Genomic DNA, 25,955 nt, shown 5'->3' with positions numbered 1-25,955 from the left:
CCTCAGGTTAGTTCTGAAGAATTCGTTGCCATTGAAATTTACCTGGCTGAAAGGGGAGCCACTTTCATGGTACCGGTAGTATATCCCTCTGGAGATTAAATCAATGATCAGTTGTCAGAAGGGACATTTTATCAGAGATTACGCCACTTCTTTTTGTAGATGTTATCAAAAATGTCCAGAACTTTGTCAGATATAATAATATCAACGGCATTTAAACCACACAGTTCGTCAGCCATTTGACAAGTAGAATAGCTGACGCCCTCAACTTCAGAACTTGTCTCCATGCTGTTGTGCTGTTTGTTGCTACTTGGCTATCTGCCAAACTCTTCGGTTTTTACTTTAAATACGTTTAGCAACGTCTTCGTTTTTTTTTTTTCATTCAACTTTTTAACCCCGGATGCTTTATCTGGACATGGTTCTACAGGACCTCCACCAGGCAACGAAGCTAAGTAGTAACATTAACAGTATGCCATCTAATTGCAGTCGCTGTACTCATAAGATACAGGAGAACTATCGCCTTATGGTGAGGATAGCCTTGTCGCAAGCACAGCTTCAGACGCAATCGTTAGGCAAGGGCAATTTAAGTGTAGGAAAGGATGAAACAGCGTCTGCATCACCAGTAAGTACAGATAGTAGTGTAACCCCCCCCCCCCTCACAGTCCCCGCAGCCGGACAATTTTCTCAAGGCTTTTTGAAAGAAATGCTTTCGGCATGCTCATCCGGTGTAGCTCATTCAGCCGGCAGAAACCTTCAACTGGTTCTCCCTATTAAGCAACTAGTCGGAGTCAGAGGCCGAGCCTTCTCAGGTCTCTCCTCCACCCGTAACGGGGTCTGAGCTGCCAAAGCCTCCCACCATTAGCTCTGACAAATTGAAAACCCTAGTCATTGCCGACTCCATTATCTGCAATATTAGACCTAAAAAAGAATCATCAAGCAATCATACACTGTTTACCAGGGGGCAGGGCCACCGACGTAAAGGCCAATCTGAAGATGGTGCTGGCTAAGGCTAAAACTGGCGAGTGTAGAGAGTATAGGGATATTGTTATCCACGTCGGCACCAACAATGTTAGGATGAAACAGTCAGAGGTAACCAAGCACAACATGGCTTCAGCTTGTGAATCAGCTAGAAAGATGTGTTGGCATTGAGTAATTGTATCTGGCCCCTCCCAGTTAGGGGGAGTGATGAGCTCTACAGCAGTCTCTCACAACTCAATCACTGGTTGAAAACTGCTTTCTGCCCCTCCCAAAAGATAGCATTTGTAGATAATTGGTCCTCTTTCTGGGACTCACCCTCAAACAGGACCAAGCCTGGCCTGCTGAGGAGTGATGGACTCCATCCTAGCTGGAGGGTTTCTCTAATCTTATCTATGAACATAGAAAGGGCTCCAACACCTCTAGCTCCACAATGAGATAGCCTTCTGCCTAGTCTGCACCCTGTTAGCCAGCCTGCCAGCTTAGTGGAGTCTGCCACTAGCACAGTCAGTGTAGTCAGCTTAGCTATCCCCATTGAGACCGTGTCTGTGCCTCGATCTAGGTTGAGCAAAACAAAACATGGCGGTGTTCGCCTTCAGCAATCTCACTGGAAAAAAGACCTCCATTCCTGTCATTATTGAAAGAGAATGTAATATCTCACATCTCAAAATAGGCTTACTTAATCTTAGATCCCTCACTTCCAAGGCAGTCATAGTCAATGAACTAATCACTGATCATAATCTTGATATGATTGGCCTGACTGAAACATGGCTCAAGCCTGATGCATTGACTGTGTTAAATGGGGCCTCTCCTCCTGGTTACACTAGGTGTTAATAACATTTATGACAGCAAATAAAAACATTTTAAAAATCAATTAAAAATGACTGTGTTTTTGTCTTGAGCTTCTAGTCAGGAAATCTATGCTGCCTACTCAATCCCTTTATATAGCTACTGTTTACAGGTCTCCTGGGCCATATACAGCATTCCTCACTGAGTTCACTGAATTCCTATCGGACCTTGCAGTCATGGCAGATAATATTCAACTTTTTGGTGACTTTAATATTCACATGGAAAAGTCCACAGACCCACTCCAAAAGGCTTTCGGAGCCATCATCGACTCATTGGGTTTTCCCCAACATGTCTCCAGACTTACTCGTTGCTACAGTCATACCCTGGATCTAAATGTGTTTCCTCATAATCCTGGACTATCAGTCCAGGATTTAATTACATTTGCAATCGCAACAAATAATCTTCTCAGACCCCAACCAAGGATCTTCAAAAGCTGTGATATAAGTTCTCGGACAACCCAAAGATTCCTAGTTGCCCTTCCAGACTCCCTCTTACTTACCCAAGGATGTCAGAGTACAACAATCGGTTAACCACCTAACTGAGGATGTTAATTTAACCTTGCGTAATACCCTAGATGCAGTCACACCCCTAAATAAACAAACATTTGTCACAAGATATTTGCTCCCTGGTATACAGGAAATACCCGAGCCCTGAAGCAAGCTTCCAGAAAGTTGGAACAGAAATGGCGCTCCACCAAACTGCAAGTCTTCCAACTAGCTTGGAAAGACAGTACCGTGCAGTATCGAAGAGCCCTCACTGCTGCTCAATCATCCTATTTTTCCAACCTAATTGAGGAGAAAAAGAACAATCCAAAATGTATTTTTGATACTGTTGCAAAGTTATCTAAAAAGCAGCTTTCAACAAGAGAGGATGGCTTTCACTTCAGCAGTGATAAATTCATGAACTTCTTCGATGGAAAGATCATTAGAAAGCAAATTACGGACTCCTCTTTGAATCTGCGTATTTCTCCAAAGCTCAGCTGCATAGAACTGCCAGGACTTAGGATCAATGGAGACACGGAAGTTTTTTAATCCTGTATCTCTTGACATTCATGAAAATAGTCATGGCCTCGAAACCGTCAAGCTGCATACTGAACCCTATTCCAACGTAACTACAGAAAGAGCTACTTCCTGTGCTTGGCCCTCCTATGTTGAACATAATAAATGGCCCCCTATCCACCGGATGTGTACCAATCTCACTAAAAATGGCAGTAATTAAGCTTCTCTTGAAAAAGCCAAACCTTAACCCCCAAAAATGTTAAAAATAAAAATAAAAATAAAAAATCAGCTTCTAATGAATCTCCCATTCCTCTCAATTTAAAAAAATTAACTCATTGCCTTCCTGAAGAAAAATATTGTTTACAAAACGCTTCAGTCTGGTTTAAGACCCCATCATAGCACTGAGACTGCACTCGTGAAGGTGATAAATTACCTTTTAATGTGTCAGACCAAAACTCTGCATCTGTCCTTGTGCTCCTAGGCCTTGGTGCACCATCGATCACCACATTCTTTTGGAGAGATTAGAAACCCTCATTGGTCTACATGGACAAGTTCTTACCTGGTTTAGATCTTATCTGTTGGAAAGATATCAATGTGTCTCTGTGGATGGTTTGTCCTCTGACAAATCAACTGTATGTTTTGGTGTTCCTCAAGGTTCCGTTTTAGGACCACTATTGTTTTTACTATATATTATACCTCTTGGTGATGTCATTCGGAAAAGACCATGTCAACTTTCACTGCTATGCGGATGACACACAGCTGTACTTTTCGATGAAACATGATAAAGCACTAAATAAACTTCAGTTTGTGCAAAAGATTTTAAGGTTTTACTACTAACATACAAAGCATTACATGGGCTTGCTCCTACCTCTCTCCCCGATTTGCTCCTGCCGTACATACCTACAGGTACGCTACGGCCACAAAACGCAGGCCCCCTTATTGACCCTAGAATTTCTATTTCTCCTATATAACTCCATTTTTTATGGAATGGTCTGCCTATCCATATGAGAGACGTAGACTCTGTCTCAACCTTTAAGCCTCTACTGAAGACCCATCTCTTCAGTAGGTCCTATGATTGAGTGTAGTCTGGCCCAGGGGTGTGAAGGCGAATGGCAAGAAACTGGAGCGACAAACTGTCCTTGCTGTCTCTGCCTAGCCGGCTCCCCTCTTTCCACTGGAATTCTCTGCCTTTGACCCTATTACAGGGGCTGAGTCACTGGCTTACAAGTGCTCTTCCATGCTGTTCCTAGTAGGGGTGCGTCACTTGAGTGGGTTGAGTCACAGACGGGATCTTCCTGTAGGGTTTAGCTCCCCCTTGGGCTCATGCGGTGGAGGAGATCTTCGTTGGCTATACTCAGACTGGTCTCAGGATAGTTAGTTGCTGGTCTGTTGATATCCCTCTAGTGGTGTGGGGGCTTGTGCTTTGGCAAAGTGGGTATGGTTACAGTATATGCTGCCTGGTTGGCCCTGTCTGGGGGTATCGGCGGACCAACCCCTGTCTCAGTCTACAGTATCTATGCTGCAATAGTCTATGTGCCGGGGGGCTAGGTACAGTCTGTTATATCTGGTGTAATTCTCCTGTCTTATCTGGTGTCCTGTGTGAATTGAAGTATGCTCCCTCTAATTCTCTCTCTCCCTCCCCTCTAGGAGGACCTAAGCCCTAGGATCATGCCTCAGGACTACCGGGCCTGATGACTCCTGGCTGTCCCCAGTCCACCTGGTCGTGCTGCTGCTCCAGTTTCAACTGTTCTGCCTGCGCCTAGGGAAACCTGACCTGTTCACCGGACGTGCTACCTTGTCCCCGACCTGCTGCTTTCGATTATCTCTCTCTACCGCACCTGCTGTCTCAAACTGAATGCTTGGCTATGAAAAGCCAACTGACATTTACTCCTGTGATTATCATTGTTGTGATTATCATTGACCCTGCTGGTCATCTATGAACATTTGAACATCTTGAAGAACAACCTGGCCTTGTACTCTTGTAATCTCCACCCGGCACAGTCAGGAGAGGACTGACCACCCCTCAGAGCCTGGTTCCTCTCTTTTTTATTCCTAGCTTCCTTCCTTTTCTAGGGAGTTTATCCTAGCCACCTTGCTTCTACATCTGCATTGCTTGCTGTTTGGGGTTATAAGCTGGGTTTCTGTATATCTGCTGATGTTAACAGGGCTTTATAAATACATTTGATTGATTGATAGATAAGTGCCGTTGGAAGATGTTGGTGAGAGTGGCATCTCTAAAACTCCCCTGTAAAAGCCATGGCTGATTGTCAGTACCATTGTGGGCACATTCATGTCAAGTTCTTTCATTCCCTGTGTCAAAGCCCTGAGTGATCCACCACTACACGTCTTATCAGTTGGAAGTCAGTCACTGATATGACCGTTTTCACATTCCCTCCAGATAGGGAGACAGGCCTGCTGGCGCCATTAAGAACACATCAGGGTTATGTCATGTCTAGATCTCCAATCCAGAGTGCTGCTTAACTAGCCTTGGAGGGCCATAGAATCAGCATGTGTGTTACAGCTCAATTTGCTCAACATCTCCTTTTGAGTCCTCTCAGTTCAATTAAGGAAGTAACTCAGTTCAATATAGTATCAATGTCACAAGTTTCATATCCCATGACAAATCAACCACAAAGAAGGGAAATCTATATGTTGCCGCAGTGGACAGGCATATGTGCTTTTGTATCGGAGCTGTGCCATCGCCAGATGCAGGCCATACTGATTGGCATTGAAGCCCATGGCCATTCAATAAAGAAGACCACAGGATGAATGGAGCTCAAGATGTTGACATACACTGTTCCATCTGGGCCCTGTGTAAAGTCATGTTGGCAGAGCTGGCTAAATGCACAAGATAAGAAAGAACTCCACAGAGCAAAAGCAGGATACTTGCCCTCTCTCACCAGCTGGTTTTAGGGTAATTAGACCATGTCTACATCCCAAATGGCACCCTATTCCCTACATAGTGCTCTACTTTTGACCAGAGCCGTATCAAAAGAAGGGCGCCACATTGGGAATAGGGTGACATTTGGGACGCAGGCCCATGTGTTGAACTCCGTGCCCTGCTTCTTGGGCAGATGGACGCCTGCGTAGAGAGGCCTGTCCAGAGAATGAATACTGTGCCCCCAGTCTCGCTCATAGATTAATGTGGGCAACGGTTGAGTTATGACGGAGCAAATCAAAACCTTCGAAAGGCTGTTGGCATTGGCTAGTGCACAGGCCGGGCCGGGCCAGGACTTTCATGGGTTTCAATGTTATTGAACTTCTTCCAATGTTTCTCTATCCCAGTTGTCTTTGCTTGGTCATTGACTTTCTTTGAAGTATGTGTCATCTGTTTTGATTTTAGGGTGAACGGTTTTAATTTCTACATTTTATTGACAGTTTGAATAAATAAACAAGTGAAGAATTCCTCAACTTTTTCTCACAGGCGCTGGCTAAAAACTAATGTATCTTTAGATTGTCTCCCACGTTGTCGCTAATACTGTATCTATGTAGTTACAAGGTAGCCACATACACTGAGTGTACAAAACATCAGGAAAACCTTCCTAATATTGAGTTGCACCCTCTTTTGCCCTCAGAACAGCCTCAATTTGTCGGGGCATGGACTCCATTTTGACTCCAGTGCTTCCCACAGTTGTGTCAAGTTGGCTCAATTGTCTCAAGGCTTAAAAATCCTTCTTTTAACCTGACTCCTCCCCTTCATCTACACTGATTGAAGTGGACTTAACAGGTGACATCAATAAGGGATCATGGCCTTCACCTGGGAGCAGGTGTTCCTAATGTATTGTACACTCAGTGTATGTAGCCTGTCATTTCACTTTTAACTTACGGTTGAATGTGGAATGTAGGTAGACCGAAAAATGTCAAGGATTTGCAACAAACGTACAGTGGAGATACAGTACACATTGTAGGTTTTTGGACACTTTCCAATGAACCCAACATTGACAAAAGCTTTTAAAAAATATATATATATAAGAACAAAAGAGCAAGGTGATTTTCAAAGTATTGTTGTTGAATCCTTTATGTCGGTGAGTGATTATGACAACTTTCCGTCTCACCGAAGCCCAACTGTTGCATGACCTAAATAGAGAAATACGAGGGAAAGTAAAAGTATTACACCTGAGCTGTGTACATTGGACTACGGTCCTAAATTGGACAATAATGTTTGGGAGTAAGAGCACAAACATTATCCCTCTTTCATGCATCCCCATTTCCATCAAAAGCAGATTTTAACATCTGTGTATGTATGTCACTGTGTACCACAGGCCAAACGGCCACAGCCGTTTTTCAAAGTCAATTTACCCAATTCACTCTAACGCATGGTGTGCCAAGGTGGAGAAAATTAAACAAAGGTCTTCGCCAAAAGCTCCATGGCAATTCATCAGTGGTGGCTCCGAGAGGTTTCCACCAGTTTCATCAGGAAACAGCCAATGAATATGCAGTTAAACAAACAGCCAATAAATATGCAGTTAAACAAACAGCCAATGAATATGCAGTTAAACAGCCAATGAATATGCAGTTAAACAAACAGCCATCCACATAAGACCATCGTGGCTAACATCATTATGTCTGTGTCCGCGTGTCGGAAGAAAGAGCCAGCCACGTTTGAGGAACTCTTGTGGGGATTTAACCACAGCAGAATTCTGATCAGACTTGGACTCTGTCCCAGAAAACCAAGTTAATAGCCTTTCTCTCCGTTGGATAATGCTTTGAATCTCTAATGCGGCTTGTATGCAGGAACTATAGTTTATCGTGCCTTTGATGGAACTTAATTTCTGTCAGTACAATGCTGCAAAGAAGTGTACTATATTGATTGAGGCAAAAACCTGAAGGAGGGTAGTATACTGTAGGCCAAACATCATGTAATATCTTCAAATTGAATCTATCTTCACAGGATATTATAGAATACAGCACCCTCTAGCACTGTGATAAACAAATAATTGGTAGCATACAAAGAACATGCAGGGAATTCACACATGCACGTGTGTCATTGCACCCAGTGACGCTAATATGGACGCTCTCGTGGGTCTCCTTAAAACAGCAAGTATAGCTTTTTGTTGGCACTTGTTTCATGTTTTTTTTTCTCCTTTTGTTACATAAGAATTGCTCTTGCAGAATCCAGAATAAATGTATCACAGGTGCAAAAAGGCTTCTCTAGTAAGTGCCCCACATAGCTGGCTGTAAGGCAATCAATAAAATATTTCCCTGCGTTTCACAACAGTGTGGGGGGGGAATAAAAAAATAAATACACAAATACATTTAATTTGTTTTTAAAGGAATTCATTTCTAAAAATGTAGCTCAGCACCAGATAGGCATTTGTGCTCAGATTAATGCTCACATTGAAATACTCCACTATAAAGCCTTTCGTTGATACCATAACACATCACAAAAATGTCACTGTGTTCAAATGATTTTAGAAAGTACGGCAAGTTTTCTCTTTGTTATGGGGGATCCACACAGCCCAGTCGTCTGTCTGCTGTTGCGTTCAAAGTAGCCCAGTTTGCTCCTTCAAATTCAAGCCCGTTAGTCTGGGCCTACCCACATGCCATACATTACTGTAGAGGCCACCTGTTGAAATGGTGGGTGGCTAATTCTAGGAGCAAGTTATGACACATGGGTGGGTGTTACACTCCCCTTGACAAACCACCCTACCCCTTCCAACCTCCAACCGCCACCCTCGATACTTCAAGCCCCTCGCCCCCTCGGCCTGGCCCTGCCTGCACCCCCAGCCTGCACCCTGTTATGGCATCTTCCCTGATTGATGGAGCAGCCCCACTCAGGGTTAATTTACACTCATGAATTATGCATGCGGTGATGCCACCACTCCATTCTCTATCTCTCTCCATGGGGTGAGGCTACTTCATGGCAGAAATCATGACATTTCCCTTTTTCTCGTCACAACTGTTCTTCTCACATATAACATGGGGAGTGGGGATGGACTTGGAAGGGGCTTATTTTTAGATAATGGCTGTAGAAAGGCTGGTGCCTTCTTTTTAGTATTTATTATTGAAATGTTGGAAATGGTAAATACTATGAATTAATAACATACAGATCTTCAGAGAAAAATCTTCATTATTTTTGCTGAAAATAGGTTTTTGTTTGTGAGGAAATAATGTCCAAATATGGACAGAATGATGTTGTTGAGCAACCTTTTGTGCCTTAGCAGGTAGAAAATATTAACTTTGCTGCTTTTGACACTGGCAGGTATTTGGCTGGATTAGCTGTAAGAAAGCGCTGGTTTGAACTCTTTGTACAAATTGAACTTTCTGTGCACCACAGACTATGACATCATTAAGCTAGCATTTACAGATAATGCCATTAAAATTAATTTCACCTTGAACGTCAGCGATAGCTCCAAATAATGTTTCAAATGTTGCACTTAAAGCAACGCACATTTTTTTTTCAATTCAAGCTGTCCCTCTCACTCCTAAAACACACTTGATCCAGTATTTCAAAGACCCCATGACAACAAGAACTGTAAACAAAGTTGGGTTTCTGAGGGAGAGTCCCTCACTGAAAATGCCACTCAAATCCATTGCCTGCAGCACAGCATGTAAGTAATAGACCGAAACAAGGTTTCAGATGTTACACACAACAAAAAGTATATCTTTTCAATTCAAGTTTTGCTTTGCAAACTGCCTTTAAACCCCCTCACTCAAAGTCCATCTCACATGTAAAATACACTTGATCTAGTCAAAGGCCCAATAGAATCAAGAACTGTAAACAAAGTTGTATGTGTGACTTATAGGACATTCCTGAGAAAATGGGCAGAGTACCTCACTGACACACCCCTCAACCCCCCTGTACATCTTTGAAGTTGGCTGGGCGGGGTCAGTGTATGAACAGAGCCCCTGATGGGGGGGGGCAGACTGGTGATTGATGGTGCCCTGCCCAGTCAGAGACGTAGGAACAACCCTTGAAAGACAACATGTGCCACTTATTTTTGCGTGGTAGCCCACCTGCTATTTCTGTCCCGTTTCCACTGCGTCTCCATTTTTCAATGATGACAATCGTGCCGCTCTGCAGTTTCCCAGGTCTGACTGCAGCTTATCACCGCATGCAGGGAGTGCTACTGGACAATTTGAAACTACTCCAACTATAAGTGAGTCCATGGTTGACCAAGCTCTCCAAGGTCTTGATGGGGTTTGATCAGTACACCTACAGCTTGTTATGTTTCTGAAGGGAAACAACACAACAGCAAAGAACGGTTTTCTTACGGTTTTTAATTGACAGTCATATTGTTATCGAAGAAACTAAAAACATCTGATGCATTAGGAACGAGATATGTCTTGGAGGAGTCGAGAACAAGGCGGGCTTTAAAATAAAACTTTAGCCGTTGACGTTGGTTATTGAACTCTCATGGAGATGGTAAAAGATGACAGGTTTTTGGAAACTATTTTGACACCCAATAGCAGGTATCAATTGTATAGCATGGCTGAGCTAAATATTTGACTTGTGGACCATCAATCTTCCCCAGCTCTCCAATGTGTTGTTACAGTCTCGATATTACTTCATAAATTGGATGCGATGATTTGCCAGCTTCTATTTTTACACACTGTGACATCTAACCGGTCTGGTTGGGAGCAGGGATCCTAGCGGGGGTATTGACCTGGTGTTTATGAAGGGGAAAATGTCTGTAGCCCATTGTTATTCACAAACACGCACATTGGACATGAGACACAAGCACAAACACTCACACAAAGCATGGAAACCCAAGCACAGACACATACGCCAGTCACACACGAACATGGGAGCGTGCGGGAGCTCACACACACTATATTAAAAACCATGACTACTGGCTTGAGCAAATCACCAACCACGAACAGGCATTAACATGTACTGTGCCGTGAGTGTATTATATCAAATAATATTTTCACAAAAACTACATTTCAGCCTTGAGTGTTTACAAGCCCAAATCCACAGAAGGTGGAGAATAAAATCAGCACAGTGACAGATCGCACTCTCTCCCCTCTCCGAACAGTTCTGTCAACAAGCAGTCCCTTCGTTAAAGTGAAACACATATGTGGTAAAAGGAGCTGTCTTCCATCTGTCCATAGTCATTAGGCTTCCCATTAGGTGAGACGTCTTCATTTCCTTGGAGGAGCCTTGTGGCTGGATCTGGATAGAGCCGACTGCTGTGCACTGACAGAGAAACAAAAGACCGTCAGGTGTCCAGTCCCATCCACTCCACCCAGGCATCCATTTTCATTAGACACGTCAAGAGATGTGCGGAATATATTTTCTGTGGGACTTACATAATTTGATCCAAATGGAACACACTCATAATGTGACAGTGTGGGAAAAGGTAGTGTTACGGTTGACAGAGATATTTGTCTCTCAGAAAACCCCTGTGACAAATTTCACCAAATGTATTTTTCTGTTTTATAGTGTGTTTTTTTTGTTGTATTATTGGGTGAGATAATGCTTCATTGTTGGCCTAGAACTGTCAGCTTCCCCTTGCGGTATGCATTTGTCATCATTTTTAGATGGAAAAGAAATGGAGCAAATACAATTTATAAATATATGTTGATGTAAATTAAGACAAACAGAAAACCACAGTTCCAGTACATCCCGCCTGTTCACATCTGAATAATGACGTACTCATTTTTGGGGATGAAATATATATATATATTTTTCATGATTAGGCTTCAGTAACCCAAGCAATTACAACAAATCATTAAAAACACCAAAGCTAATGAACAATTACATTATTTATTCATATATCCATGAAACCCAAGGCAGACCGCTCTGGTCTCGTGCGATTTCCTCCCTGACTATTTAGGAACTCAGCTCTTTCTGGATCCGACATGCGTCACAAGTGACACCCTATTCCCCGCATAGTGCACTACTTAACTAGGGAACAGGGTGCCATTTGGGATGATGACTTGGACCTTTTGAATGAGAACAGTCGTAGTCGTCCGTTTGAATTGCCAAACGTCTACTTTAACGTCTCGTCATTTCCATGGAGAAGATGTGCTGTTCAGTTGTTAGTACTGAATTACCACGCAACAGTACCACACAAGAGCTACACAAAACCTACAAAACCTTGCTTTTGAGATCTGTAGTAAACCAGTAGTGATTTATGCAGTCATTTAAGTAGTTGTGAATGATACATTGGGATGTTTCACTACTGGAGAACACTACATGTTTCGACATAATTCTTAAGACATAATTCTCCCTTAATGACCACCGTGTAACTACTGAGCTGTCGAGTATCCACTACTTTAAACCTACACATACCTACACAATTCCTACACGGTCACTACTGAATTACTACACAATGTCTACACATTCCTTCTGTGTGTCTACTCAACCCTACAACAGCCATGTGTGTGTGTGTAGTTCTGTGTCACTACAAAGCCTTTTGAATTACTATTGAAAACGGGCACATTTACTACTGTTTGCCTATTCAAAAATCACTACTGACGTGTATCACGACTAGTGCACGGGTTATTTCCTTAAGTTCTGTGGTCATATCATCAAAGCAAGTAATAATAAGCTTATACGAGCATAATTGCACATGTTTGTACTCATTAAATGAATTACATATGGAAAGGGTTGTAATTTAGTCATTCGTTTGTAATCGATGTGGCAAGTTGTTAATCATCCTTCACACACCAATAACCCTCCAATCAGTGCGATTGATTGTGAAGCTAGTGTTGTTGTTGCCCTTTATCCGACCCTGCTCCTTTAGACTGTACACTACAAGTCTACGTTCACACCAGTGGAGGCTGCTGAAGGGAGGACGGCTCATAATAATGGCTGGAATGGCACAAATAGAGTGGCATCAAACACACAGAAACCATGTGTTTGATACCATTGCACGCATTCCATTTCAGCCATTAACACGAGCCCGTCCTCCTCAATTAAGGTGTCACCAACCTCCGGTGTTTCACACATACTATAGTCTGTCACCTCACCCTCCACTAGTTTCAAATCTGTCCACCGGTCATCCATTTTGGGATGCAGTCATCCCAATGAATGTGTCGTGACTTTGCATCAACCTATTGAACATGCTCGCGCAAACTTTTGGGTCCATGGAATGGTATTATCGACCCACACGGAAACACCTGTTCGAAAACAACAACCGGCCAGTGTCAACCATTGAAAGAGCTTCATCCGATAACGGAATTAAGTTACTCAGGCACAAAGAGTGAGAGCTGGTTAATGTTGGAGCAGTCACTGGAAGTTTACCAAACAAAAAAGGGTTAAATGAGTGTAAATCTCACTACAGTCTTGCTCATCCACGCCTGCTGTCAGCTTCCATATGTACATCACTTCTAGATGTTCCCCGATCACATGACCAACAACTCCAGACACATTGCAAATCCAATGTTTCAGTCTATCTGCAGTGGCATTTCACAGGTGGCTGGGAGATGTTTTAAAGCTGGCTCTAACGTAAAGGCTCTATAGAACCTGGCCCCAGATGGAAGGGGAAAATAGACCATGCAGTCGTTAGCCAACAGAAACAACTGATGCTGCTGTCACAGGAGAGGATGTTGGTGGAGTGGAGCGCGGTGCTGTCCAGAAACCCGGAGTCAGCTGCCTGGGAGGCATGTGTGGGTGAGAGAGGAGCCAGACCTAGTCTACACAGGCTAAATCACAAGGCAGGTGCATTATGTCCCGGTCCATTTGTTTTTGGTTCCTGGGAGTGTGTTTGGGTGAGTGGGAAAATAATGTACAGTGTGAGGATATGTTTCTGTGTGTGTTTGAGTGTTTCCGATAGTCCTTTTTTGTAAAAAAAAATAATAAAATCTTAGCTACAGTGTGCAATTTTATAGACTATATACAACTTTCACAAGCAATATTTTGAGACAAGGGGCAGTCCTGAGTCTGGGGCTGGGTTGCCTGTTGTCGGGTATATAGTTGGTATGGAAGGTAAACTATGACCCCTTGTGTATGGAGTTAAACTGTCATAGATGTACCACTGCATTGCATACAGCCCTACAGCTCTATACAGCCCTACATTTGGATCAAACCTCATCAAAACATGCCACAGAGTTCCAGGAAAACATCTGTATTACGTTAGGCAGCAAACTATTGCAAGGTATTTGTACAGCTACATCAATAGAATACACCAGGGACCTGATTGTGTGACCCATTTTGCAGATGGTGCTATGCGCTCCCAGGGTCACTGCTGTTGGGTCAGTATATCTATTTCTCCGTTCAAATCAACGCACTAATTGGATCAGGCCATGCGGATTACCCACGTATCTTTTTCAACATGTCATGCTCATGGAGTAATGCTGGGCGGATACTTCCTCTCGGGGAACGCTTGGAAACGTTTGTATATTTTACACAGTGCAGAAACGGTTTTGTTGTGAACTTGTACTTCACTTCAATCTGAAGTTGATTGTTTTTTACGGTTATTTGAAAATTAGGTTGATGTGCTATTTGGTTATTAGTAATACATAATTGGCTTGGGATTTCATGCATTCATTTTGCTTGCTTAAGAGTGAAAAGCACTATTAAGAGTGAAAAGCACTTACGTGAGATATGTGCATTGATGAGATTTACATGTGTAGGTCTCTATTAATTAGACTACCTAATCATCCCAAGAAAACTGAACTACTGTATAATGTAAAATATCTACAGTAGAAGTCAGAAGTTTACGTACACTCAGGTCGGAGTCATTAAAACTCGTTTTTCAACCACTCCACACATTTCTTGTTAAACTATAGTTTTGGCAAGTCGGTTAGGACATCTACTTTGTGCATGACACAAGTCATTTTACCGTCAACTGTTTACAGACAGATTATTTCACTTATAATTCACTGTATCACAATTCCAGTGGGTCAGAAGTTTACGTACACTAAGTTGACTGTGTCTTTAAACAGCTTGGAAAATTCCAGAAAATGATATCCTGTCTTTAGAGGCTACAGATAATTGACATTGTTTGAGTCAATTGGAGGTGTACCTGTGGATGTATTTCAAGGCCTACTTTCAAACTCAGTGCCTCTTTGCTTGACATTATGGGACTTTTTATGGAATTTTTACTAGGATTAAATATCAGGAATTGTGAGTTTAAATGTATTTGGCTAAGGTGTATGTAAACTTCCAACTTCAACTGTATACACAGTTGTCAAATATTTTACTAGTTTATTTCCCAGTTTTCATTTGAGTTGAGAAATTAGTGAGTTTAAGCATTGTAGCGTTTGCCTGACGACTCACGCTAGTCTTCCGTTGCTCTGTTGTTCGCAACAACAGCCCTGGGCGTGGCCTAGCGTTTGGCTGGAGCAAAGGAGTCTGGGTAGCCAGGCAATTGTCATGTCCCATTCATAACGGCAAATCTCATAGCTATCTGTTTAAATGTTGTATCTTATTCCTCTATATGATTTACCTATTCATTAATTCATCCCTACTATTTGTTCAAATGATATGATCCATATCTTACAGCGTGAATGTAAAACATGAATAATCGTCGAGACACAGAACTAGTGTGCAGACTTCAGGCCATCCAGTCACTCCACTGTCAAAGTGTTGACCATGACAAAATCAGCTACGTGTGTGTGTGTGTGTGTGTGTGTGTGTGTGTGTGTGCGTGCGTGCGTGCGTGCGTGCGTGCGTGCGTGCGTGCGTAAAAAGAAGCATGTTACTCAGAGGTCACGTCGTTCCAAAAAATACGGCACATTTGTCACAGTACCCATCTTTGCCCTGTAAAAAAAAACGTCTAACTATTCATCATTGGCGAGACAGACAAAGATGTGAGTATAGAGGCCTGGACGGCACATGGAATTTGTTTCATGGACTAAAAGATGGACTCTCTCTCTCTTATGAAGATCTATGACAACCTTCTTGGAGCCTGAATTCCTGGCCCAGTAAGGGACTGACAGCAGGGTGGAGTGGGTAGCCGGGCGGACAGCTGATTTATGATCGCATTTATAGAGGTGGACACACAGTACATCCCCGTTTTGACGTGTCCTTTTCCACCCCTTGCCCCTCAAACTCTCCGAAATGTGAGACCATCCTTAAAAGTCAGACAAATTATCCATGCCAACATGTGTCACTGGTTATTGAGGATTGCATAGATCAACCTACTGATACTACTGTATGGTACATTAAGCTATAGGCAAGAAGTTTGAGGTCCAGCCTGATATTATTCTAGTCCAATAACTCAAAGTAGAATCCCTCTCTAGTTAAATAAATAATGTGTAATGTGTTGAAACAAACTGCACAGATTAAATCTCATACTTTTATACTGAGAAAATGAAGAAATATGTGTCCTCAGTTGAGAAGTTTGGTGAAATGAGATGAAGTTGATCTCTGCTGTCAATAAAAACATGCCCAAGAGTGATCTTTGAGTCATATTCAATCCCTGGGGGGAAATATAATGTTACTAAATTACAGTCTAGAATTTTTATTATAAATTATATAAATACATAGGACTGATGCAGTTCATAAAACTGCATTAAGAATTGATGCTGTGGTATACAGTGTTGAATGGGGTCTTGCGTCAGGATTTAGAACCACCGTTAAAAGTCAAACACGGCATGAATTATGTAGAGGGGAAATATTGTTCCTTGCTCCTCCTCGTGTTTCGGGGGATATTGTTAAGAGCAGAAACAACTCAAAGAGCGCTCCACCTTCGGTATCCATTTAGGAGCCATTTGCATATTACTACAATCACATACAGGCAACAGGCATTTTATGCGTAAATAACATAGATGGACCGTAAACTACTTGTACGGTCGTCAGTGACGCTGCTCTCCAGTGTCTTGGAAAGCCTCTGTGGATGGCTGATATGAAATGAAGTGAACCCTGTTGTAAACTTAAATGGCTTTAAGTCTTATTCCAAATCCCTTTGCACTCTGTAAATCATATTGTTGGGAGCTACTTGGCCTTTGGCACATAGTAAATCACAGCAACCCCACAGAAAAGGTTCATGTTTTGGGGGTTAAAGCAGCTAAACTCCCATGATCTCCCCAGGTCAGGTCACTCCTCCTCCGCCTTTGAAACAGACAAGCTAGCTAGACCATAGATAAACAGTAGCATTATGGTACATTCTTCTGCTGGGGGGGGATGTGGAAACAGACTATTTATGTAAATTGTGTCATTTATTTGGAGTTCCTGTGAAACTGCTTATTTTAGGACCGCTTTGGTGATGATTTAGCTCAAGGAATGCCGTGGAGAATGAGCAGGGGTCTTTGCTCTCTCGCTGAGAACACGACACCCTATCACTCTGCTCGAGAGAATTTCATTTCAGTGCTCAGGGAGCTTTAGATATGAAGTGGCCTTAAAGCGCTATGCTAGTGCTATCTGCATAACTCACATTTATCAGTTTCCTGAAAATATGCATGGCATGCAATTACTGTTTTTTAAAATCTACTACAACTGTACCACAGCATTCTGATATCATAGCATCATTCTGATTACATAGGTCAGGGTTCTCCAACTAGAGGCCTGTAGACCGAATTTGCCCCGCGGGTGGTTTTATTTGGTCCCCCCATGTTTTCTGAGCATTGTTGGACATAAAAGACTGTAAAAACACCAGGAAATCAGCCCCAAGTGATTTTAATTTTGGAAATCTGTTCCCAAGTATTCCCATTAGGGACACGTGATCATATAGAAATGATTATGTTTTAGTCCGATATTAATTCTGTTTGGGATTCGTGTGGTCAATTTCAGGTCTACAAATGATTTATAATTATGTTTGTACTTGTATTTGTGTGCAAAGCTGAGTGTGCAAAGCTGTCATCACGGCAAAAGGTGGCTATTTGAAGAATCTCAAATATAAAATATATTTTGATTTGTTTAACACTTTTTGGTTATTACATGATTCCATATGTGTGATTTAATCGTGTTGATGTCTTCACGATTATTCTACAATGTAGAAAATAGTGACAAATAAAGAAAAACCCTGGAATGAGTAGGTGTTCTAAAACTTTTGACCGGTAGTGTACGTGTGTGTGGAGTGCGTGTGCTAGCGTTTGCGTTGTGTATTCGTGTCTGTACCTGTGTGTGCACACATCTCTTCACAGTCCCCGCTGTTCCATAAAGGTGTATTTTATCAGTTTTTGCATCAGTTACCTGATATGGAATAGAGTTCCATGTAGTCATGGCTCTAGGTAGTACTGTGCGCCTCCCATAGTCTGTTCTGGACTTGAGGACTGAAGAGACCTCTGGTGGGGTATAAGATGTCTTGTGGGCTATGCATGGGTGTCTGAGCTGTGTGCTAGTAGTTTAAACAGACATCTCGGTGCATTCAGCTTGTCAACACCTCTTACAAAAACAAGTAGTGATGAAGTTAATCTCTCCTCCACTTTGAGCCATGAGAGATTGACATACATGTCTATAATGTTAGCTCCCCGTGTAGATTTAAGGGCCAGTCATGCTGCCCTGTTGTGAGTCATTTTGTAATTTCCCTAAGTCCCTCTTTGTGGCACCTGACCACACGACTGAACAGTAGTCAAGGTGCGACAAAACTAGGGCCTGTAGGATCTGCCTTGTTGATAGCGTTGTTAAGAAGTTAAGAAGGCAGAGCAGCACTTTATTATGGACAGACTTCTCCCCATCTTAGCTACTGTTGTATCAACATGTGTTGACCATGACAGTTTACAATCCAGGGTTACTCCAAGCAGTTTAGTCACCTTAACTTGCTCAATTTCCACATTATTCATTACAATATTAAGGTAATTGGATTTAGTGAATGATTTGTCCCAAATACAATGATTTTAGTTTTTGAAAAATTTAGGACTAACCTATTCCTTGCCACCCATTCTGAAACTAACTGTAGCTCTTTGTTGAGTGTATGCCGACCTGGCACGCCGACCATCCGCCCAATAAAAAAATCCTCCCGCGACTGAATCTCGTTGATGATCTCTGACAAGACTGTCAACAATATCATAAACAGCTAATCTAGCCTAGTTTCTATTGGTTTACTTCTGGATCGGGTAATTAATTCTCTGACATGTAGCTCAAAAGTGTTGCAACGGACCAACAATATATTTGAGGTGAAAGCCTGAGCTCTCAAAATCTGCCCTGAAGTTGCAGAGCTGCAGAGAAACCCCAATCATTAGTCATACAAGAGCACACACAGCAAGGACTTGATCCACTACATGACATGTATTCATAAAGACAGGTTGCTGATGGAGACAGACATGGTAATGATTGTCTTTGTGGCAAACAAATTCACACGTGTGTTTGGTCATGTGTTGAAACGCCAGAGGAGCACTCAGAAAATCCACTTTGTATACGCAAAAAAAAACATTGCTTGTCAGTTGTCAGCGCTCACGCCTACAGAGGACCGTCACCAACAAATTGTTTGTCAGCTGAGGGATAGGACGTGGGGGCCCTGTTGTGGGTTTGAAGTTTGGATCAATGTCAAGTATAAAGTCATAGCTTGGCGTGAGGAGGGATGAGGGGAGGCGTCTGGAATCTAAATGACGTTGATTCCTCCATTTTGCGGGCCTCGGCAGACCCCTGTGACTGGGTAGGGTTATGTTCAGAGCCTCTGGGTTTTCAGGGTCACAGGCTCATGTCCCAGGAGGGCCACAGCTGTCTTACGGCTGGGGCCTCTGCCTCCCTCTGCTCCCACTACATTATCATCTCCACTGCTTTTACTGAAGGACGGGAACTAACATGAATCCCAACTTTGTCTTTGTAAAATAATACTTTGTGAATTTCTCTTTATAACTTCAGAAAAAAGAAAAAAACATTTTTTTTAAAAGTATATATAAGGGTCTGAAACTCTAGACCCCTCAAACTCAACTCTAAACCTCAAAGCCAGGTCCACTGCTCCCCCCATTGTTCCCCTCCAATCAAGGACTGATTTAGACCTGGGACACCAGGTGGGTAAAATGAATTATTCGGGAGAACAAAATACCAGCAGGCTCTGGACCTCATAGGGTAAGAGTTCTCCCCATTGTATTTTCCAGTTCATTTTCACCCCTATGCACGTCCCTTATTCCAGGACTTACTGCCTGTTGAATCCTATGTGACATTCTTGAACCATCCACAACACCGTGAACAGATTGGACCTTTGACCTTTAGCAATGACACCGAACCACTCTGCCGGCGCCAAGAACTACATTTGGGTCGTGACTACGAGATGAGTCACTGTTTTGTCAAACACTGCAATTTCCTGCCACTTACGAGCGCGTCACGCTCATCTAGAGTTACATTTACACAACTTTAAAATGTGAATATTAAGTAGGTCAAGGCATAAAAACAAGGATTTGTTGATCTCTCGCATATTGAACGAATCAAGGTCAAGCGTAATTAGAAGATATACGGTAAAACCATTCCAATATCCCTTTGCCTTTCATTTGGTAACCAAAACAAACAAACAAGTAAAACCCCTGACAACATCCTTACCCATGTTCCTTTTTAATAAAACAATGTTAATATCATCTACACGTCATGTCACATCTGTACTAAAGAGGACATGACACTGTGTACATGTCCTTGACAGAGCGCGTAATAAACAACACATATTGTACAGCAGAAGCGTGTGACGCTAAGGGGAAATGAAGTCTATAACGAGTGCGGTTGCTAAATGATTTCTTGATTAGACTCTGGAAAGTCATTAATAATGTGCCTCTCTCCTCCCGCAGTTCCCCTGTACGTAATTTCATTTGCTATCATCATAAAGGATGAGAGGGTCTCCCAGCTCATCTGTGGCAAATGAATGGCTGTTGCCCTGAAGAATATGCCAGGCAATACTATGCAAGTGTCATTCCTCTGTCTTACTGTGGCCGTTAAAGGGATGCCTCCAAAACATGCTTCCCACGCACATTGTGTGTAGTTGTTGTTTTACATTTTATATATATATATATATATATATATATATATATATATATATTTATTATTATTATTTATTATTTTTTCCCCCAGAGCATCTATATTTTAGTGTTCCTACAAGAGATACGGTAAAGGTGATGGGGGGAGAACGTTTTTATTTACTTTTGTAATAACTAATCTGACTGCGACAAGAGACGAACTCTGATGTACAGTAACATAAAAGTGAACTCTAAGACGTCGTTAAATCCTTGATGATAAATAATCCACCACCAAATGCACCTTCAACCTTGTATCAGTATTCCGTCTAGCTTTCTGCATAGGAACCAAACGCTAAATTTAGACCTGCAACTGGCATGGCTAATTAATAATTTAGGATACATACACTGATATGGTATTTACACCAGCTGTGCACCAAGTCAGAATCTGAAACTGGAATAGCCTGAATTATAATGAGAAATATACTAAATACATACTCCTAAATATGCAAACATGCTGAAAAGCAACTCAAATTTATTAGTAGACACTTTTCAAAGTGAAATGACCAAACTTTTATTGTAGACCGGATCAAGGATAACTTGCGGAGAGCTCATTTCTGTGCATTGAGCTTTATATATTATAAGATGGGTTATATTTTGATTCTCATTTTTATTTTTTATCCATCTAATCAGTACGCGGCATACTCTGAAAACACATTCTGGTCCTAGGGCTTACTTTTCATTTTGTAATGAAAGGTATGTCTCACAGTAGAGTGAACATGATTTAGCTCTGTGCATATAAGGCTGTATTCAGAAAGGCCTTAATCAATTTCTACATTTTATTCAGATGATACCAGCACCTCTCTATTGAACATGAAAACAAAAGCAATGACTGCACGCCAAAAACAATCTTTTGCATTATATCTTTCATAAGTACTTCAGATTACTAGGAAAATAACCAATATCCCAGCTGAGCCAACGACTGCCTTCTCAAATACAAGGCCGAGGTCAAATAGTCACACCGTACACAGAGATTGCTTGAGTGTGCGTGTGCACGAGTACGTATCTGTGTATGTCCACCATTCTGTAACACTAATTCTTTATATCACCGGCTCTTTCAGCTTGATCGGTCGACATGCATTCACAAATTATGCGTACTGTGATGTTAAATTGTAGTAATTTGAATCAATATACTGTATCTTAGACAAAGAAAGCTTATCCTTTGATTACAAGTATGGCAATTGAGAGGAAACTGCCGAAACAGTTGGTTAGACCCACTCAGCCTGTGGGTTATCTGACTGAAAACTCTATGAGGCAGAGTTACAAAAGACCTGTGTATCACACAGCTGTGTACTATCAGAGAGTTCAGAAATAGCTCTGCGGGCATGAAGAACACGCTGTGCGCTTCCTTCCTCTCCAATTGAAAAATGTTACATAAATTATTCAAACCAAAATAAACACCTGGACCAATGGTGATTCAATCCTTCGCTCCAAAACAACTGCAGGTCATCAAGGAGGGGATGTACAGCAGACCGATGCAGACAAAAATAATATATATAATTAGCCAAAGACATTTGTATGTATAGGAATTTACATAAGACAGACGATAAACAGGATACACAGACTACATACAGGTAACTGCCAAAATAAAGGAAACACTAAGATAAAGTGTGTTAATAGAGGGTTGGGCCACCACGAACCACCAGAACAGCTTCAATGTGCCTTGGCATAGATTCTACAAGTGTCTGGAACTCTATTGCAGGGATACCACACCATTCTTCCACAATAAATTTGATCATTTGGTGTTTTGTTGATGGTGGCGGAAACCGCTTTCTCAGGCTCCGCTCCTGAATCTCCCGAAAATGTTCAATTGAGATCTGGTGACTTGGATGACCATGGCATATGGTTGACATAGTTTTCATGATCATCAAACCATTCAGTGACCACTCATGCCCTGTGGATGGGGGCATTGTCGTCCTATAGGGGCATAGCCATGGTAACCATAATCATTTCCCGCCAGGAATTTTTATACGTGACCCTAAGCATGATGGGATGATAATAACATAGTTAACTCGAAACCATACCTGTGTGGAATCACATGCTTTCAATATACAGTGCCTTCAGAGAGTACACACACCCATTGACTATTTCCAAATGTTGTTATGTTACAGCCGATTTTAAAATGGATTACATTTAGATTTTTTGGTCACTGGCCTACACACATTATCCCATAATGTCAAAGTGGAATTATGTTTTTAGAAATGTTTACAAATTAATAAAAAATGAAAGCTGAAATGTCTTAAGTCAATAAGTATTCAATTCCTTTTGTTATGGCAAGCCTAAATAAGTTCAGGAGTAAATATTTTTGTAACAAGTCCCTTAATAAGTTGCAAGGACTCACTCTGTGTGCAATAATGATGTTTAACATGATTTTTGAATGACTACCTCATCTCTGTACCCCATACAGATTCAAACACAACACAGATTCTACCACAAAGACCAGGGAGGTTTTCCAATGCCTCGCAAAGGGCACCTATTGCTAGATGGGTAAAAAAAAAAAAAAATTGAACATCCCTTTGAGCATGGTGAAGTTATTAATTACATTTTGGATGGTGCATTCTTCCTAACTCAGTTGCCGGAGAGGAAGGAAACCGCTCAGGGATTTTACCATGAGACCCAATGCTGACTTTAAAATGGTTACCAAGTTTAATGGCTGTAATGAGAGAAAACTGAGGATGGATCAGCAACATTATATTTACTCGACAATATTAACCAATTTGACAGAGCCTGGGGAATTTTAAAAAGAGTAAATGGGAGAATGTTGCACAATCCAGTTGTGGAAAAGCTGTAATCGCTGCCAAAGGTGCTTCTACAAAGTATTGACTCAGGGGTGTGAATGCTTAGGTAAATTAGATATTTCTGTATTTAATTTTCAATCAATTTGCCAACGTTTCTTAAAACATGTTTTCATGGACGAGGAAAAAAAATCTATTTAATCCATTTTGAATTCAGGCTGTAAACACAAAGTCAAAGGGTATGAATACTTTCTGAAGGCACAGTACTTTGTGTCCCTGATTTACTCAAGTGTTTCCATTATTTTGGCAGTCACCTGTATGTAGAAGAATAGTTTACACAAATCAACATGCAGTATGTACACTAAGAACTACAGGCTACACTGTAAACACTAGCTACATGATGAATTATGCATGTAGGAAAGTATAAATAAATCAACTGTTTCACAGGATGAGCGGTGGGGGAAATATATATATATAAAAAAGAGAGATGCATACGGTGATGTGCAGAGAGTGCAAAGAGCAATGTGCAGTTCTAGGATAATAGTGCAGAGTCCATAGTCTGTGAATGAGAAGATTGTGGACCAGGTGGCCGGTTGTCAAGGGCCACGGCGCGGGGGAAGAAGCTGTTCAGATGGCGGGAGGTTTTGGTTGTGATTGACCTGAACAGTTTTCCAAAAGGGGAGTCTTCGGAAGAGGGGCTGTGTGATGAGGGATGATCGTTTCTGCGTGCTTCCTTGCCCTAGAGTCGTGCAGGACCTTGGAGGGCAGGTGGCAGCCGATGAACCTCTCAATTAGACCGGACAATATATTGCAGTTTGCCCTTGGTTTGTGCAGACGCATTCTCGAACCAGACAGTGATCGAAGAGGTGAGGATGGACCCGATGATGGTTGTGTACTGAAATCAGTAATGTGTACTGAAATCAGTATTGTCCGCGAGAGTTAGAATTTCTTCTGCTGGTGTGCCTTCTTGGTGATCACTGTGATATGTGTTGTTTGCTTTAGATATCTTCTTGGATATAGGGGGCGCTCTTTTAATTTATGGATTAAAAAACGTTCCCATTTTAAACAAGATATTTTGTCACGAAAAGATGCTCGACTATGCATATAATTGACAGCTTTGGAAAGAAAACACTCTGATATTATCTGTGAGTGCCACAGAACTGATGCTACAGGCGAAACCAAGATGAAACTTCAAACAGGAAATTAGCAACATTTTTGAGGCAATGTTTTCCATTGTCTCCTTATATGGCTGTGAATGCGCCCTGAACGAGCCTACACGTTCTGCCGTTTCCCCAAGGTGTCTGCAGCATTGTGACGTGTTTGTAGGCATATCATTGGAAGATTGGCCATAAGAGACTACATTTACCAGGTGTCCGCCCGGTGTCCTTTGTCGAAATTGGTGCGTAATCTTCAGCTGCACGCATTCAGCCATGTGATTCAGAGGAGAGAGGAGACTTCTACGAACGATATATCATCGAAGAGATATGTGAAAAACACCTTGAGGATTGATTCTAAACAACGTTTACCATGTTTCAGTCGATATTATGGAGTTAATTTGGAAAAAAGTTTGACGTTTCGATGACTGAATTTTCGTTTTTTTTGGTATCCAAACGTGATGAACAAAACGGAGCGATTTCTCCTACACAAAGAATCTTTCAGGAAAACCTGAACATTTGTTATCTAACTGAGAGTCTCCTCATTGAAAACATCCAAAGTTCTTCAAAGGTAAATGATTTTATTTGAATGCTTTTCTTGTTTTTGTGAAAATGTTGCCCGCTGAATGATAACGCTAAATGCTACGCTAGCTATCAATACTGTTACACAAATGCTTGTTTTGCTATGGTTGAAAAGCATATTTTGAAAATCTGAGATGACAGTGTTGTTAACAAAAGGCTAAGCTTGAGAGATAATATATTTATTTCATTTCATTTGCGATTTTCATGAATAGTTAACGTTGTGTTATGCTAATGAGCTTGCGGGATAATTACACTCCTGGATACAGGTTTTTTTCGTAGCTAAACGTGATGAACAAAACGGCACGATTTGTCCCAATCAAATAATCTTTTTGGAAAAACTGAACATTTGCTATCTAACTGAGAGTCTCCTCATTGAAAACATCTGAAGTTCTTCAAAGGTAAATGATTTTATTTGAATGCTTTTCTTGTTTTTGTGAAAATGTTGCCCGCTGAATGCTAACGCTAAATGCTACGCTAGCTATCAATACTGTTACACAAATGCTTGTTTTGCTATGGTTGAAAAGCATATTTTGAAAGTCTGAGATGACAGTGTTGTTAACAAAAGGCTAAGCTTGAGAGCTAGCATATTTATTTCATTTCATTTGCGATTTTCATGAATAGTTAACGTTGCGTTATGGTAATGAGCTTGAGGCTGTATTCACGATCCCGGATCTGGGATGGCTAGAATCAAGAGTTAACAAGCAGAAATAATGAAAGTGTGCCAGGCACAGAAGGTCAAAGAAAGTACACAACCATTACCGATCCTTTTAATATTCCACGACACTATTTTCCTCAAAAAGTAATGGCCTTGAGGTTGTGGTAGATGACGGTCCCCAGGAATTTGAATATCTCAGCCGTGCTTACAGCTGAGGAACTGAATTCAATGGGGACAG

Source organism: Oncorhynchus nerka, linkage group LG13, assembly GCF_034236695.1.
Source record: "Oncorhynchus nerka isolate Pitt River linkage group LG13, Oner_Uvic_2.0, whole genome shotgun sequence".
Classification (NCBI taxonomy): Eukaryota; Metazoa; Chordata; class Actinopteri; order Salmoniformes; family Salmonidae; genus Oncorhynchus; species Oncorhynchus nerka.
This window is presented reverse-complemented; position numbering follows the sequence as displayed.